Source organism: Arctopsyche grandis, chromosome 10 (assembly GCF_051622035.1).
Source record: "Arctopsyche grandis isolate Sample6627 chromosome 10, ASM5162203v2, whole genome shotgun sequence".
Taxonomy (NCBI): domain Eukaryota; kingdom Metazoa; phylum Arthropoda; class Insecta; order Trichoptera; family Hydropsychidae; genus Arctopsyche; species Arctopsyche grandis.
In genome coordinates, this window is record NC_135364.1 from 16,531,226 (window position 1) to 16,547,184 (window position 15,959).

At 30.4% G+C, this 15,959-nt stretch overlaps 1 protein-coding gene across 3 annotated transcripts in view; it reads left to right on the plus strand.

The window, feature by feature from the left end:
• The window catches only part of RapGAP1 (Rap GTPase activating protein 1), a 312,859-nt gene that overhangs the window by 33,301 nt on the left and 263,599 nt on the right, over window positions 1–15,959 (plus strand). Inside the window, exon 1 of one of the 3 annotated variants that reach the window (XM_077439961.1) lies at window positions 6,752–7,330. The exons of 1 other annotated variant lie outside the window; for it this stretch is intronic. The gene's annotated coding sequence lies outside the window, so the exon portion shown is untranslated. Of the gene's footprint in view, window positions 1–6,751; window positions 7,331–15,959 lie in introns of those variants that run through there. One more of the 3 variants, XM_077439959.1, reaches the window with a different exon arrangement.

Here is a 15,959-nt window from a genome sequence, read left to right on the forward strand (position 1 = left end):
TTGTCCTGAAAACATACAAGTTATTGTACACACTCGGATTTGGTAAGAAATAAAGGGTTTGGAAAGGTCGGGAGCTATTTCGGTGGGTTAATAAATGCGAAATTAACATGTTGAGCATTCTGTTGTTGTGTCAAATTTGAACTGTTAACACCCCACCCCCCCCCCGTCCTACATTTAGATTTAATGCGTTTACACCACTGCCCTACACCAATATATGCATGTTGGAACACTTCTAGTGTACGTACTGGTGTACAACTTGGCTCAAAATTGATGTGAAGATTAATTTTATTGTGGAGTCCAGGGCCGGCTCAAAGGTGCAGCAGACTAGGCACATGCATAGGAGCGCCATAGCTAAGGGGCGCCGCGAGACAACCTCATTTTTTTTTATTCATATATACATATGTATAATTGAAAAAAAATTGGTTTTCTTTGAAATAATAAATTTTTAAAGCATTTTATATTCAACTTCATTTTTCTCCTGTGAATAACAATACTGACTATAAAATATTATGATTTACGAGGAACGCTGGAAGTTGAATGTTAAATATCAACGATTCACGAATAAAACTTGTCAAACAATAAGCTGTCGTCGGTACAAATGGTAACTTGGAATTGCATTTTAATAAGATATGCTAAAACGTGACGTCCAACGAAATATCGGAAGTATTGAATATTGAAAATTTGTTATCAATTTTTCTATATCGACTGGAAACTACATATCTTTCTTTCCATTTTATTTTGAATTTAAAAATTTTACATTGTAATATGCAATGGAATATAAAAATACTTTTGCAATAATATACATAACAATAAAATATTCAAAAAGGATGTCAAATAAAAGTATTTCTGGCTTTTTTTGATGGAAATTCTTCCATATCGATTGATTACAAATTTTGCATCAAAAAAGCCGGAAAAACTTTTATTTGACATCCTTTTTGAATATTTTATTGTTATTTATATTGTTGCGTAAGTATTTTTATATTCTATTGCATATTACAATGTAAAAATTTTAAATTCAAAATAAAATGTAAAGAAAGATAGTTTCCAGATTTAATGTTATGTATTTTATATGTTCCACAGTAATATGTTCCTTTTACAAATTTTATTTTATTCATATTATATATTGAACATAAAACGTGCCTATTTTGAATTAAATTTTTTTATTTATTTTTTTTGTTCGTAATATAGTAACTATTTTTCTTCAACTTGTAATTTTCTAAAATTTATTGTTTAAAAAAAATAAGGGGGGGGGGGAGGCAGGCACTGAAAACCAATATGCCTCCTGGATGAGTCATAAGTATAATATAATGAATTGAAGGAAAGTATACAATGCCGATTTCATGATTGGATCAACCGAAGCACACTCTTGTTCATGATCTTCATTTTAATTCGAAGTCGGTGTTTCATCAAATGAGGAGATATACATAAATGAACGTAGATACCCGTTTGTTTTTCCAAAAGTTTACTAAATTTTGTTCACGCTTTAACCCCAATCAACACTAATACAATTTTGTATATTAATTGGTACTGTTCGTGAAAAAACGAATTATTAATGAGGAATTGCGAATGAGTCGAAAATTTAATCTTTCAAGGTCAAGCTCTTGAGATGTTTCGGTTTTACGAGTTTAATGATCCGTCATTCCAAGGCCAAAAGGTCGGGTTATTTGCTTTTTATTATTCGATTTCGGCATTATACACATATCGATAAACACTTGACAGTTTTATTTGATAAGATTCTGAATAAGATATCGAAATGTCGACAAATTTATTTCAAAAATAAAAATATAACAGAATAGTTATATGAAAATTTAAGGTTATATATGTTCATATGTAATAATCATCATCATCATTATTCACAGCCATTTGCCATCTACTGATGAATGAACAAACATTTTTCTAAATTCATCCACCAATCTTCCCGAGGCCTTCCTCGCATCCTTTTACATTCTCTCAGGTACCATTCGATCACTTCACTCACCCTTTTTGTTATACTTCTCACCCACGTATTCAGTTTGATATGGCGAACAATTATTATACGAGTAAATTAACTTGAAGTTTTCAATCTTTCGCCCCTTAGTCCAATATTTTTAATTTTCAAGGTATTAAATTTAAATATATTAAAATAGGATTTATTCACAATTATAGTTTGTCTTTGAATCGTGAAATAAGAATCAGAATAGAAAGTTTAATCGAAAGTGAAAAGCTATAGTTTTTAACAATTAATTGAAGTCCACATAATTAACAATTAAATATTGCGCTCTTAGGGCGCTTAAGTGTTGACAGCTACTTACCTAACCGGCTATAAACATACTCCACATTTATATTTTTTTTAGCATGACGTACATATGTATGTTTGTCTCTCTTAAACATTTTAAAATGCTATAAAAATACAGAAGTTCTTCTATATTTAGGTGTGTTTTATGAAACTTTATATAAATATATAAATAAAGTTTCATATATAATTTCTTTATATAAATATATAAATAAAGACATATATAAAGTTTCATCACCAGCAACATAGCTCAGTGGTTAGCGTATAATCAACTGGGGGGGTCATGGGTTCAACACGTCCCGGTGTTGCTGGCTAGGATATATGACAGGTCGAGCGTTTCCTACCAGAGTTTGCAAATTTACCTGATTTCATTGTTGCAACGGTTCCATACGATACTTATTACCATAATTCGTAATACCTAGCAAATATTAACGCATTACTGAATTATAAACCATTCTTAAAAACACCAGAGCTGTCAAAACTCAACTGTTACATGTATTATATATGTATATTACAACTGGTGCACATTTTTGAAAGTGTATTTGCGCTTTTAGAGTTATAATTTACTAGTTGAATTGTATTCGAATACGAATGACCTAAAATGCCAGTTGGAATATATTACAACTGAAAATAAGCATCGACTGTAACATATGTGTAACATAGATATGTATTATATATATACAAACGCGATGACGAAATATACTGAAAAAGTCGATAAAAGTCAAAATATACCGATTTTTAAGAAATTAAGTTGGTGAAACGGAGTGAACCCCTTACCGTCCATAACCCGCATGGATTTTTTTTGGCAAATTAAATGGGCCAGCATTTAAATGACCTTTTGGTCAGAATATAATTCGAGTCTTGGTCAGAATAAAATTCGAGTCTTGGTCAGAATATTTTTACCATTTTAGTCAGAATTATATTATTCATGGTCAGAATAAAAATATAGGATGGTCATAATACCAATGTAGGACGATCAGAATAAAAAAATAATGAATAATTATAATTAACATTTATAATGAATGGGTATAGTATATATTATAAGTATTCATAACGACATACGTATTCTTAACGACAAAATATGCGAATATAAGTTCAAAATATAATATTTTTGGTTTCTTTTGACAGGTATTGAAATGTAAAAAATGTTGACAGTCACAAAAATAAAATTTAATAGAAAAGTTATTAAAAAAATATGCATTAAATACATTTTTTTAATTATTTTAATTATTTATATTTAATTATTTTAATTATTTATATTTAATTATTTATATTTAATTATTTATATTTAATTATTTTAATTATTTATATTTAATTATTTATATTTAATTATATATATACATATTTAATTATTTTTAAAATATATAAATTCATATGTATGTGTGTTATAAAAATATTTAATACATAATTAATTTCTGAGATTTTGACATTGTAGTTTATGATTGCTAAATACTCAAATTTGGCGATTCCTGCAAACTCTTGACAGCTTAATGAAATCCCGTATGAACTGTTATTGTTTTAAGTAGGTTTTTTTTTTATAAATGGCATATATTCGGCGTTACAACTACATATAGCGCTATTGCCAATCGAAAAAATTTATTCTGACCATGTGTCAACAAAATTCTGGCCATTTAATATAAAGTCTGACCATCTAGTATTTATTCTGACCGTCGTATTCTGACCACTTCATATAAATTCTGATCTTCGTAATATAATTTCTGACCAAAACGGTATTAAAATTCTGACTCGAAAAATACAATTTTTTTTTGATCGGCAAAGAAAAGAACTAAAATTTGGATAATCGATTTTTTTTTCAAAATAACTAATTTGAAATTATTAATAATATTAAAATCGTATTAATTTCATTCCAAAATTACTTATTGGAACTATTATCGATTTCTCCCTACCCGACTTGAACAACTCATAATATCTTCTCAATTGGCAACCATTTCCGGGAACAAGACGTCATGTATCAAAAAGTTGAATAGTTTCTGCATAGGTTTAATTTTATACTTTTCTATTGACATCATACAAATACTGCACAAATATTTATTTATAAGGTCAAAAAAATTAATATTTTACACAGGGAAAAGAAAAAATACAATAAAAATAAAGTTAGTATTAAAATTTAGAAATATAAAGAAAGACAAAAAAAGAAACCACATGTTAAAAAAGTATTTGGATAAATAGTATTTTAACTTACATCTATTGCAGTGGTGTCACCCTAGTGATTTCAATGGGTTTCGGGAAACCCGTTATAAATCTAAAAATTCATATAATTTTTGTTAAAAATTATATAAATCTTGAAAATTGTTGTTGACGGTTACAACTTCGTAAAGGTCGCAGTCAATTATATAGCAGTTAAAGAGAAAAGACATATTTTTTAAATATATATAAATTGAAAAAAATTTGGGAACCGGTTGTTCCAAAATTGGGGTGACACCACTGATCCACTGACATTAAACAAATCAAACATATACAGCTCATCACCTAATCTGTGCATTCGTGACATGGCTGAGTTCGATGATGGTGGTAAGCCTAGGCATATTGAGAAGACGGTTACATCTAATTGACTTGTCCAAAAAATGGAATCTGATTAAGCTCACCAATTCAGAGCAGTCGATGATGCCATTAAGTATCTTTAATTATTCTTCTGTCATACAATTTTGATAAATACATTTTTTTATAAATGATATTGCTGCAGACATGAAAGTTATGTATGTGTATATTTAAAAAAAAAATTTAACAAATTATATGAACTTTTTTTTTATTTTATTTTATTTCACATAGATATACTAGGAAGGCTTGATAGGAAGACTCCAATGCGCCTTCCTAGACAATTAATTACAAACAATGCAGCATTTTTATTACATAAATCACTGTATTTCGAGAAGCTGAAAGACACGAAATTAGCAATTAATTAATTAATCCATTGAGATATATATGGATTTAGACTTGTACATAATTTTTTACAAATTATATACATTAAATACAGAAGATTTGTGACAGCAAGTAGGAAATTTTTTTTACCAAATTTGAGGAACCATTTCAAAAATGAACAGAAAAAAATTCTGATAAGAGCCAGCAGTGTGGCTTAATGGTAGCGTGTATGTTTATCTCCAAGTGATCAGTGGGTTCGATCCGCTATACTGCTGGTTAGATTTGGGGATATTTGTGACTCCAAATCGATGGTTTCTTATCAGAGTTTGCCAATTTTATCTGATCATTGTTGAAACGGTTCCTTAAAATTAGCAAAAAATCATCTTTCCTGTTGTCACTAATCTTCTTTATTTATGTATGTGTTTCACCGAATCCGTGAAATTGTCTATTACACGCATTCGGCAAAAGAATTGCCGAATGCGTGAAAAATGCAAGCATGTTGCCCAGTTCACGGATTTGGCAAATTTTTTGGCGAATGCGTGTATTCGGCAAGAATTTGTCTGCTGAAAGCATGGAGTCGGCAAATAGACAGCAGCGCTCCGGTGTTGCTTTTTAGAACTGTACAGCGTGGACAAGTGTCAAAGTGACAGCTGAATGAGGATGTTTAATTTAGTTTAATTTACATATTATTATGTATAATATGACTACATACATATGTTTCGATCATCTCATACGACTTATACATAAATTAATACCATTTTTATACATTTTGATCAATATTTAACAGTGAAACATATGTATGTAGTCATATTATACATATAAATATGTAAATTAAACTAAATTAAACATCCTTATTCAGCTGTCACTTTGAAACTTGGTTATAATATAACACGCTGTCCAGTTCACGCATTCGGCAAAGAATTTACGGAATCCGTGAACTGGGCGACGTGCTTGCATCTCTCACGCATTCGGCAATTCTCTTGCCGAATGCTTGTAATATACAATTTCATGGATTCGGTGTAACATATGTACAATTTGTTAAAAATATATACAAATCTAAAGTCCATAGATGTCTCAATGGATTAATTCTGTAATTAATTAAATAATTAATTGTCATTTCGTATTCTTCAGCTTCTGGAAATACAGTGATTTGTGTAATAATAAAATGCTGCATTGTTTGTACTTAATTGTCCAGGAAGGCGCATTGGGGTCTTCCTGTCAAAACCTTCCTGGTATATATCTATTTAAAAATAAAAAATAAAAATAAGAAAAGACCGACTTGGAGTCACAGATATCCAAGTCTAACCAGCAGTATTAAAGATTAGCCCGGGATCGAGCCCAATAATCTCTTGGTGCTAAACTTAAACGCAACCACTGACTATGTATGTATGTATGTATATAGATGATAATTTAAATTTATCATTTGTTAGAATATTTACTTAGGGTTTTAATATGAAATGAAACAGGATGGATGCTTTTAGTGAGTTTTCAAACACCATTGAATAGTATCATGCCTCGATTTTAGCCCCTTATCTCTCGAAACCATTCATCAGATCGAAGATTGTGCCACGGCGAATAAATAAAACGGCAAAGTTTCTTATACGTTTCTTGCGATATCACGCGAAAGAGTCGACCGAAAAGTTCGCTGATAACAGCGCAAGTCGCTTTTGAACCGGGGTGTAGTGGGGTATGGTCAGGTCAGGTTGTGTTGTGGCCGTCAGTCGTAGCGGTGCGCGATCGCGAACAGACGTCTCGGCGCGCTTTCGCGGAATCGCGAACACAGCTGACGAGTTTTGGCGCGAAAATACAAACGTATCCGCCGAAACATCGACGCGAACGCGATATCATTGCATTACAAAATTTTTGTCCCGACTCGTACGAATTTCACTTTCGAATGTGGTTTTGTGGCGGTACAATAACAGTGAAATCTAATAACAAGTTGCGATGTAAATTGTACTAGTATATCACACAACTACTATAAATTACACGTTGCAAAGATAACTCGTTGTTGAGAAATCGATATCGCGAACGTGTGTCGCATTTGGTCGTTGTTGTTGTTATTATTATTATTGTGTTTTTCGTTTCGTTTCGAAAGTGTCAAGTTTATGCTATTTTTTTTTATTTGTTGAAGTTATTTTTTTTCGACTGTCGGTGATTTGTGTACGGGTTATTACATAGGTGAGTTTCGATTGAAAACTTTTACTGTGTATTTAATAAATATGAGAGAAATATCACGGTGCGTTTATTTAAATTGGATGTTTATTTATTTATTCGCGTTGGTAAATGGTGTGTACGATGTAATTATAATAATTCTTCGTCGTACGCGGAAAAGCTGTTGATTTGTATTCGCGATATCGCGACCATTTTTCATTTTTGTGCAGGCCAAAAAAGAAAACGGGTTTTTCTCGCACGTAAAATATCATTTTCGTAAAATATCAGAATTTCTCCGTGTTGATTTAATTTTACTCGATATGAATCTGTTGAAAAATACGCTGTACCGGTTGAAAATATTAACAGATTTATCTAAACCGGTCGCATATTGAAATATTTTAATTTTTTCAACCGCATGGTTGAAAAAATTATAAAATTTTCACTGTACCGATTTGGTTTTTTTTTATTTGGATTTAGACTTGGTTGAATAGGTTGAAAATATTTGATGTGAAATATTTGAATGTTAAAAATACGATTCAATTAAAGATTTCGGTCACATATTGAATTGAAACTAGTTGGAAGGTAAAGTAATCAATAATGTTTTAATTTTTATCTAAGCTCAACTTTATTGATGAAATATTTCATGACGCGTTTTGTTTGCTTTTAATACAAAATATTTTATGCTAAAAGTTTGATACCTGTCAAGTTGAACCAACAAAATTTATCAATATGTAAAATATTTGCTAATATAAAATTTAATTATATTTTGGCAAACTCGATCAATCAAAAGCGACAGCTTCCTATAATTTTATTATGCGATTAATTTCAAATATCATATAATAATCTTATATCATTATCAAATCTGTTTATTTATTATTATTATAATATACATACAATCATATACATATATCAATATTATATATTATGATCTTTATCTTGAAACTTTATCAACATAATTTTTACAAAAGGTAAACACAAATATGTCGATTTTCACGTGCAATACAATAAACAAAGAACGGTTAAATTTTCACAGTTAAATACAACTGAAAATTACTATTGCAAAATGGCCAATTATACGGTGCATTATAGTAGGTTAAACAGTCGTATCAACTCAACTGCTTGTTGCGCATCGAAAAACACAACATTACGCAATACACACACATATGAATTATTCGCTTGAGAAAAAATGTTGTTTACGTCTTTGAAAGAAGAAGAAAATTGGAAAAGCAACACGCGGATTGATCGACACTTTTCTTATACCAAAAAATATAAATATACGAGGATATAGTACGACGTGCAATCATTTTAATCAAACAAGACGAAAAGTCAAAATGTAACCTACCCAAAAATATAATAAAACCATTAACCAAAAGTCCCACTAAATATGAACTTGATATTGAAACGTACCGTATTGCTTGTTTACCCGCTATTCAATTGGATTGTATTTATACGACAATTATACGCTAGTAGACGGGTATTCATTAATGTCGATAGTAAATTTTCAAAATGAACGGCAATCGAAGGAATTGCGTAATTATTGAGTAATCTGACTTTTAATTGGCTACACACATTCATAAATTATTACTGTACATTTAATTGAGATAGTTCGTCAGCGATATGTGTGATATTGCTCGTTTATTTTCGTATTATTATTAATAAAATAAATACGTGGAAAAAGTAATAAATTATTATGAACGCACGCACGCATTTATTTCGATCGAATACGGTAGCCGCCGGTTAATGGCATCGTAATCTATCGTAAAATTTCTTTATAATACTATGAAACGTGGGAAAATCCGTTAATTGCCGTTATTTTCGGCGGAAAATTTTGATAGGATTTATTCGGGCCGTTTTCACGCCTTTTCAATTTGGCTAATAGAGCTTTTAGAGATTTTATTTTTTCGTCTCGTCCCCTTTTAGGATCTAATCTACTACTCTTTCTGTAAAGTAATTGAAATATATGACCCCAGTTTTGTGTATGACTAGACAGAAAGGGGTTGTAAACTTTTTTGCCCTAGAATGACGCATAATAGTATGTACATCACATAAACATTCATATACAACATTTTTATTTTAAAAATGTTTCAAAATACTTTAATAAAATTTTATTTTGTATTTTGTAGAATAGTATATGTATAATATTCAAATGTAGCAAATTAATAACAGTTTTTTTTAACTAGGTCTGTTCACAAGGTCCTACCAACATCAGTAATAAATCGACTTCTTTTGACGTTCTGATCAATTAGTGAAATTGATCATAATATGGAAGGGTTTGTGTGATCGTCGACGATATGAAGAATTCGACTTTCGTGGAGTTTTTGTTCATTCCCTTTCAATGGATTTCCAGCAATATTTTTCAGCAGATCATCGCACACGTCGTGCTACATCTTGATACCGTCATCGATCCAATATGGTTTCTAGCGGTGAAAGTGGCAAAGTTTCCATTGAAATTTCGCACATGACGGCGCGTCGAATCTCAAATTCTGAAACTTTCGATATCCTGAAAACATGAAAGTTTTCCAGACGACGGGTGTGAGCCGATTTTCCGAAGGTTGGCTATCGGAAAAAGGATACGCGTCTGAAAATTTCCGATTTGAATTCCGATCGTATTTTAATCCAACCTTAAAAGATGAAGGGCGTATGTGACGGTACAAAAAGCACGTTTAGTTCGTTTCGATCTGAAAGTAACGCGTTGCAAATAAAAAAAAAACTAAAATACGAATAGATGAATACTTTCTGTGTAAGATCTGGGTTGGCTTCAATTTAAGTCGAATCGAGGAATTGAGTTTAGTAATTTTTAATTAAAACATTCGTTCTTAAACACAGACATGATGTTTTTTTTTAAATATATTTTATAGCTTTCTAACAATGTCCAGAAAAGCAATTTCGGAATTTAATTATTTATGAACAAGCCTTATTTATATCTTACATAAGTCTAAAACTTTAATTTTCGTTAAATTAATTTAGTACATGTAAAGTAGCTAAAATGTAATATGTTATATTTCTATAAATTTAATTCAAGTAACTTTACGTTAAAATGAACTAAGTAAAATCTTTACGTATTTCATATATTATATTACTAAAAATATTAAAGCAAAAATCAATCATAGTTTATTTAATTATGAATTTATTAAGAATTCTGTTTTATTTAGTTATCTTTTCTTTATTTAATTTGTATATTTGTATATTTAATTTGTATTTTTTCCTTTTGTCTTTTTTAAATCTTTTTAGCACACTCGTCGCTTCAGAGCAATCTGTTAGACGATTTTGCTTGATTAATTGATGTTGTATAATAAAAATAAAAATAAAAATATAATAAAAATAAAATTTACAATAAATCATTAACATTGTAATAATAAATGACTAGATTTATTAGAGTAGAATATAATTAGTACAAAATGTGTAAATGTGGATTAAAATATAAATATTATAAAAATACATACATACATACATCTCGATTTAAAATTAAATAAAATCTATATCGAAAAATCAGTATTTATAATGATTCGATTTACATTTTAAATAAAGACAATTATTTGATTTTAATACTCATTTTAAATGACACAAATAAATTAACACTTGCGTACTAGGAGAGATTTTAGCATCACATTCGTGCTCAGTGAATCGAATAACTATTAATTGTTGGATTTCGGAACTTTTATTTGATATTTCTATGATATAATATATTAATGAATAGTGAATATGGCCCAATGTACATACGTATATATGTATGTATGTATGTAGGTACATGCATACATCCCATATACATACATATATAGTGTACTTAAGTAGAAAATATAATAAATTAACAATGTAGAATTTATAAGAAAGTTTATCTAAATTTTTCAATATTTTCCATTTGAGATCCGAGTTACCAACTTGTTCTACGGTTTTTACAGTTTACTTGTAAATATGTACATACATACATCTGTATGTTGGTATGTTGTACATACGTTTCAACGAGAGATACGTACTAAACAAACTCGAACTTACATGACTCACACATTTGTTTGTTATTTTTTTGCCTCAACTTCTTCGACATAACATTGTCTGACATTGGTTGAGTTGTGGGTGTTAAATGGCGTTCATGTACCGTTGATCGTATGACCCGCCTCATTTTAAGGCGTTGTTTACATACACAAAAAAATGCGTGGCCAACACTCGAAATTCTTCGACAATGTGATACATCGTCCTATTGATCGAGATGCTACAGTCAATATATATGGCATACTTGTTGAACGGTTTCGGGACAAAATTTTCGCGAAAATTCGCTCGTTTCCTAATTAAAAATTATTATTTCATAGGCGACGAGGTTCCAATTATACGAAACAATTCGATCAATTTTAATTGACGAGCGTGAATTTCGCCGAATTTAATTAAAGTCGACGGACAAATTTCGGAATTTGCGGAAACATCGTTTTGGTTCGTTTCGACTATCGAAAAATAATATGAATTTTAAATGTGTGTGGATAACGCAAAAAGTTTTTGCGCAACGCTCTTTTTTGATGACATAAAAATTGTCGCATGTGAATTTTTATTTTTCGATTAAATGTATAACGTATTTTTACTTTCTACTTATAAGAAGTGGATGTAATTGGAGAAAGTTTATGGACGTTTTTCAAACATTTCATATAGGATTTCTGATAGGTGCGTATCGAATAACTTACATATGTATCTATACATGTGCAATATAATAAAGTTAAGCTTTTTCTATTCATAAATCAATTCGAATTGAAAATAATTAGAACTCATGGATGACAATACTTGTGAGCAAATCAAATTGAAACCTGAAATCAAATATATTTAAAAAAAAAATTCTACTACGTACCTATGTACATATGTATATATATACAATTAAAAAATTGTCATATGCGTATCAGAAAATGATTATACAAAGACGTAGTTTCCAAGATATATTTTCGAACATTAGTTGAAAATTCAACAATGCGATATATGTATGTATGTAAATAAAAATGATAAAACAATTTTATTTTATAAACAAAATGTTTTAGAGTTCATAAATGTATGCATAGTACATTATAATTTGATTATTCTAGTCAGAGTGGAATGAATTTTGTATTGAAAATTCAACAGTACGATATAAAAAAAATGATAAAACAATTTTATTTTGTTTATAAAATAAAATTGTTTTATCATTTTTTTATATCGTACTGTTGAATATTCAATACAAAACTCAATCCACTCTGACTAGAATAATTAAATTATAATGTGCTATGCATAAATTTATGAACTCTTAAACTTCAAAACTGCGAAACCTAAAAGTTGAAACCTAATCTAAGTACTTTGGATGAAATTGAGAGTGCATTTTGCTTTGATCCAAAATCAACTCTTCTCAACGTTTTTATATTTTACATTTAACATAGATAATTGAATTCAAAGGATATTTACGCAATTAATATTATACTCAAATCCAATTTCGACGACGTATTGTGTTCGTTTAATTAATTTCATCATAAAACGCTTTTAGAAATTTAAATTGAATTATTAATAAATACGATAATACAAAGGCTTTCAAATTCATCGATGTGATAAGGTTTCGTATTAGAATTTGCACACTGGTTTAAATCTAATAACGCCGCTTACATTTGAAAGAGGATCAGACAATGTATTAACTAAGTTTACTACTCATACACGTAATAGTATCCTTAGTAGACGTTGCTAGAGTATGATTTTCTATTTATTTTACTTTGTGCACGTCGGCCATGTGGTAATTGGATTATTCACCTATTCGGTTGAACGCATTTTTGACGCGAGACTGAATAAATTCGAAAACGATATAATATATCCACAAGAGAAGAGAACAGTTGATTGACACATTTCAAAATGGTCTTCTGTCCCCAGAATGTTATACAAATATGTAAGTGTGGGATATTTTACTATCGATTCAGCAAAAAATGATTTTAATATTGTCTGTGATAGTATTTGATTTTGATTTTGAAATGCTTTTTATTGTTTATAAATTATTTTTATTTATTTATAAACAATAAAAACACACTATTGTCTGATCAAGTGATCATTCGCTATTATACAATTTTTATTTATCTAACTACCTAGTAACAATAGATGAAGTTTTGTGATCATGCGAATTCGAGATTTTGACTGATTCGAACTCAGAATCGATCACTGATCACGTTTTCATGATCTAGTTTTTTATAGTATATACATATATGTATGTACATACATCAATACGTACACACGTAGAATTATTTTATTTATGTAAATGTTAGTGTACAGCTTAATAGGAAAAAGTTCAAAAACTTACTTATGGGGAGTGGTGTAGTCGGGCCAGGTTGGGCTTAACTTCTAATAAGCCAGGAAAGCGTAACGTGCACGTAGGACGTAATGTTGGGATATTTTTTTTCAAGGCAGATCAAATATTCATTAAATATAGTGTTGCGTAGGGGTGGGTGGAGGATCCAAGTAAAAGGCCAACAGTCGTTTCACAGCATTTATTGATGATTCAGGAGTTACACGCACTGTCACCGCTCAGTCCAGAATGACATGATATCGCCTACGTACCGCCTTATAAGGGGTAGATCTCTCAGGACGTCTAATCTGTTTACCTACTGTATAGTCACGTATTCGGATATGTATTCCCACGGTATGAGAAGTGCAATCATTGTTTAGCTTTCATGCACTTAGCTTGTCGCTAATCCCTAAAACCACTTACACCGGTCTCACGGTCTCTCAGGACGTCTAATCTGTTTACCTACTGTATAGTCACGTATTCGGATATGTATTCCCACGGTATGAGAAGTGCAATCATTGTTTCATGCACTTAGCTTGTCGCTAATCCTTAAAACCCACTTATACCAGTCGCACGGTATGCATTTAGTTAATCCGTTAACAGATATCCGTTACAGATAATCTTTGAACGGTCACAGTCTCTGGGATTCTATTCGCTTAATCCGCGGCGTACGTTACAGTACTTTTTTTTGAGCCAGGTTGCCGTCCTGGTACTTTCATTGATATAAACATTGTTATTCGAGTACAATTAAAAAATATTTTGGCTAATATTTCATTTCAAATTTTGTATAACAAATATTGTGAGCAGACTCTCGTTCTAACATTTGATCATAACAACCGAATAGTAACTATCTGAGCATATTCAAAACTTAAAAGATGTTTAATGAAATGTATGGGCTTTTTTTTATCAACCACCTAAAACTTCGAAAGAAAACATTCTTTAAACTATTGACCATACGCATTTGAGGATAGATAAAATAAGGGAACTCGGCTTAAATAAATAGTCATCTTTAAATTGTTAAAATTTGATAGTTTTTCGATATATACATATGTATATATATGGTTTTAGCATTGATTTTAGTAGTTCGGCTCGACTGAAATATAATAAATATGTATAATAACTACATATATGCATATACATACATACATACATACATTGGTGACACATTTTCACGTGCAGTTATTCGTTTTTGACACATTATTTTTGAAGTCGTGTTCAAAACATTATCTTAGAAACGTGTTTATAAATTGTTGCTGTGAGATTTTTATCAAATTCATATAATACTACACAGTAGGCCGGAGTAAAACACAAAAATTTTGGATGTTCATAAATGGACATAGTGGAAAAGTTTCGTAGTATCTTTGATTCATTGAATTTAAATAAAGTCCTGTACCTCCAATTAATCGATTTATGTCAAAAATATATCGAAAAAGTGGATTTTTTCGTATACCTCTTTTTTCAGAATAATTTTATATATATATAAAAAAAAATAAACACTCAAAATTCACCTATTACATATTAAAGTTTATTTGAGTCGATTATGATAAGTTTTGACTGATTAACGAGAATTCAAACTCGCCGTTTTGATCGAAAGTCCCCATACAAAAGCGTTATTTTCAGAAGATCGTAATTTTTTTCACATTCCCGTAATTAATTTGAAAATAAAAGTCGTTGAGAGCCTCTTTGGGTATATTCAAAGTCTTCACAGCTAAGAATGAAATTTGAAATATTTAACGCAAAGTCTAGTAGTATAGCTAGCGTACCTGGCATACATTTTCGTGCGCTAAATTTCTTCTATTATCTCTTAACAAAAAAAAATTACAAAACTTTCTCGCTTTATTTATTGACAAAACTTAACCCATACTCACTACAGCTGTGAATTTTCCCAACTTTCTGCGTAAAATTAGCAATATTAATAAAAAAACCATATATAAAACGAGACTATGGTTTGGCATAAATATATAAAAATGCACGAATTGTCATTCATGCGAATGCATTTTTGTTTTGTTTTTTTTTCATTCCGAATGCGGTCAACGCCAAAAAACTGAAAGTGGTCAACAACATACACACATAAGATGGTTCTAGTCTCCATTATGCTCGTATATATGAAGTTTGATGACAGTCACAATGACGAATTTGTCAGAATGACGATTACGCTTTTGTAACTTGGCAATTAGTATGCCCGGCACTCGCCGACAACTACAGGGCGTTGCCCGGGACCTCCTCTTCGCTTCCAGGAAGTCTGGCCATCCTCATTGTTGGCCATTTAAAGCGCGGCACTTAATGATAAGTGGCCTCACTTAATAAAAAAACAACAGAGAATGCATGTCATCGCCATTTGAACGGTTTGCATAGTGCATATTTTAATGTGGGGCGTACGGTGCATAC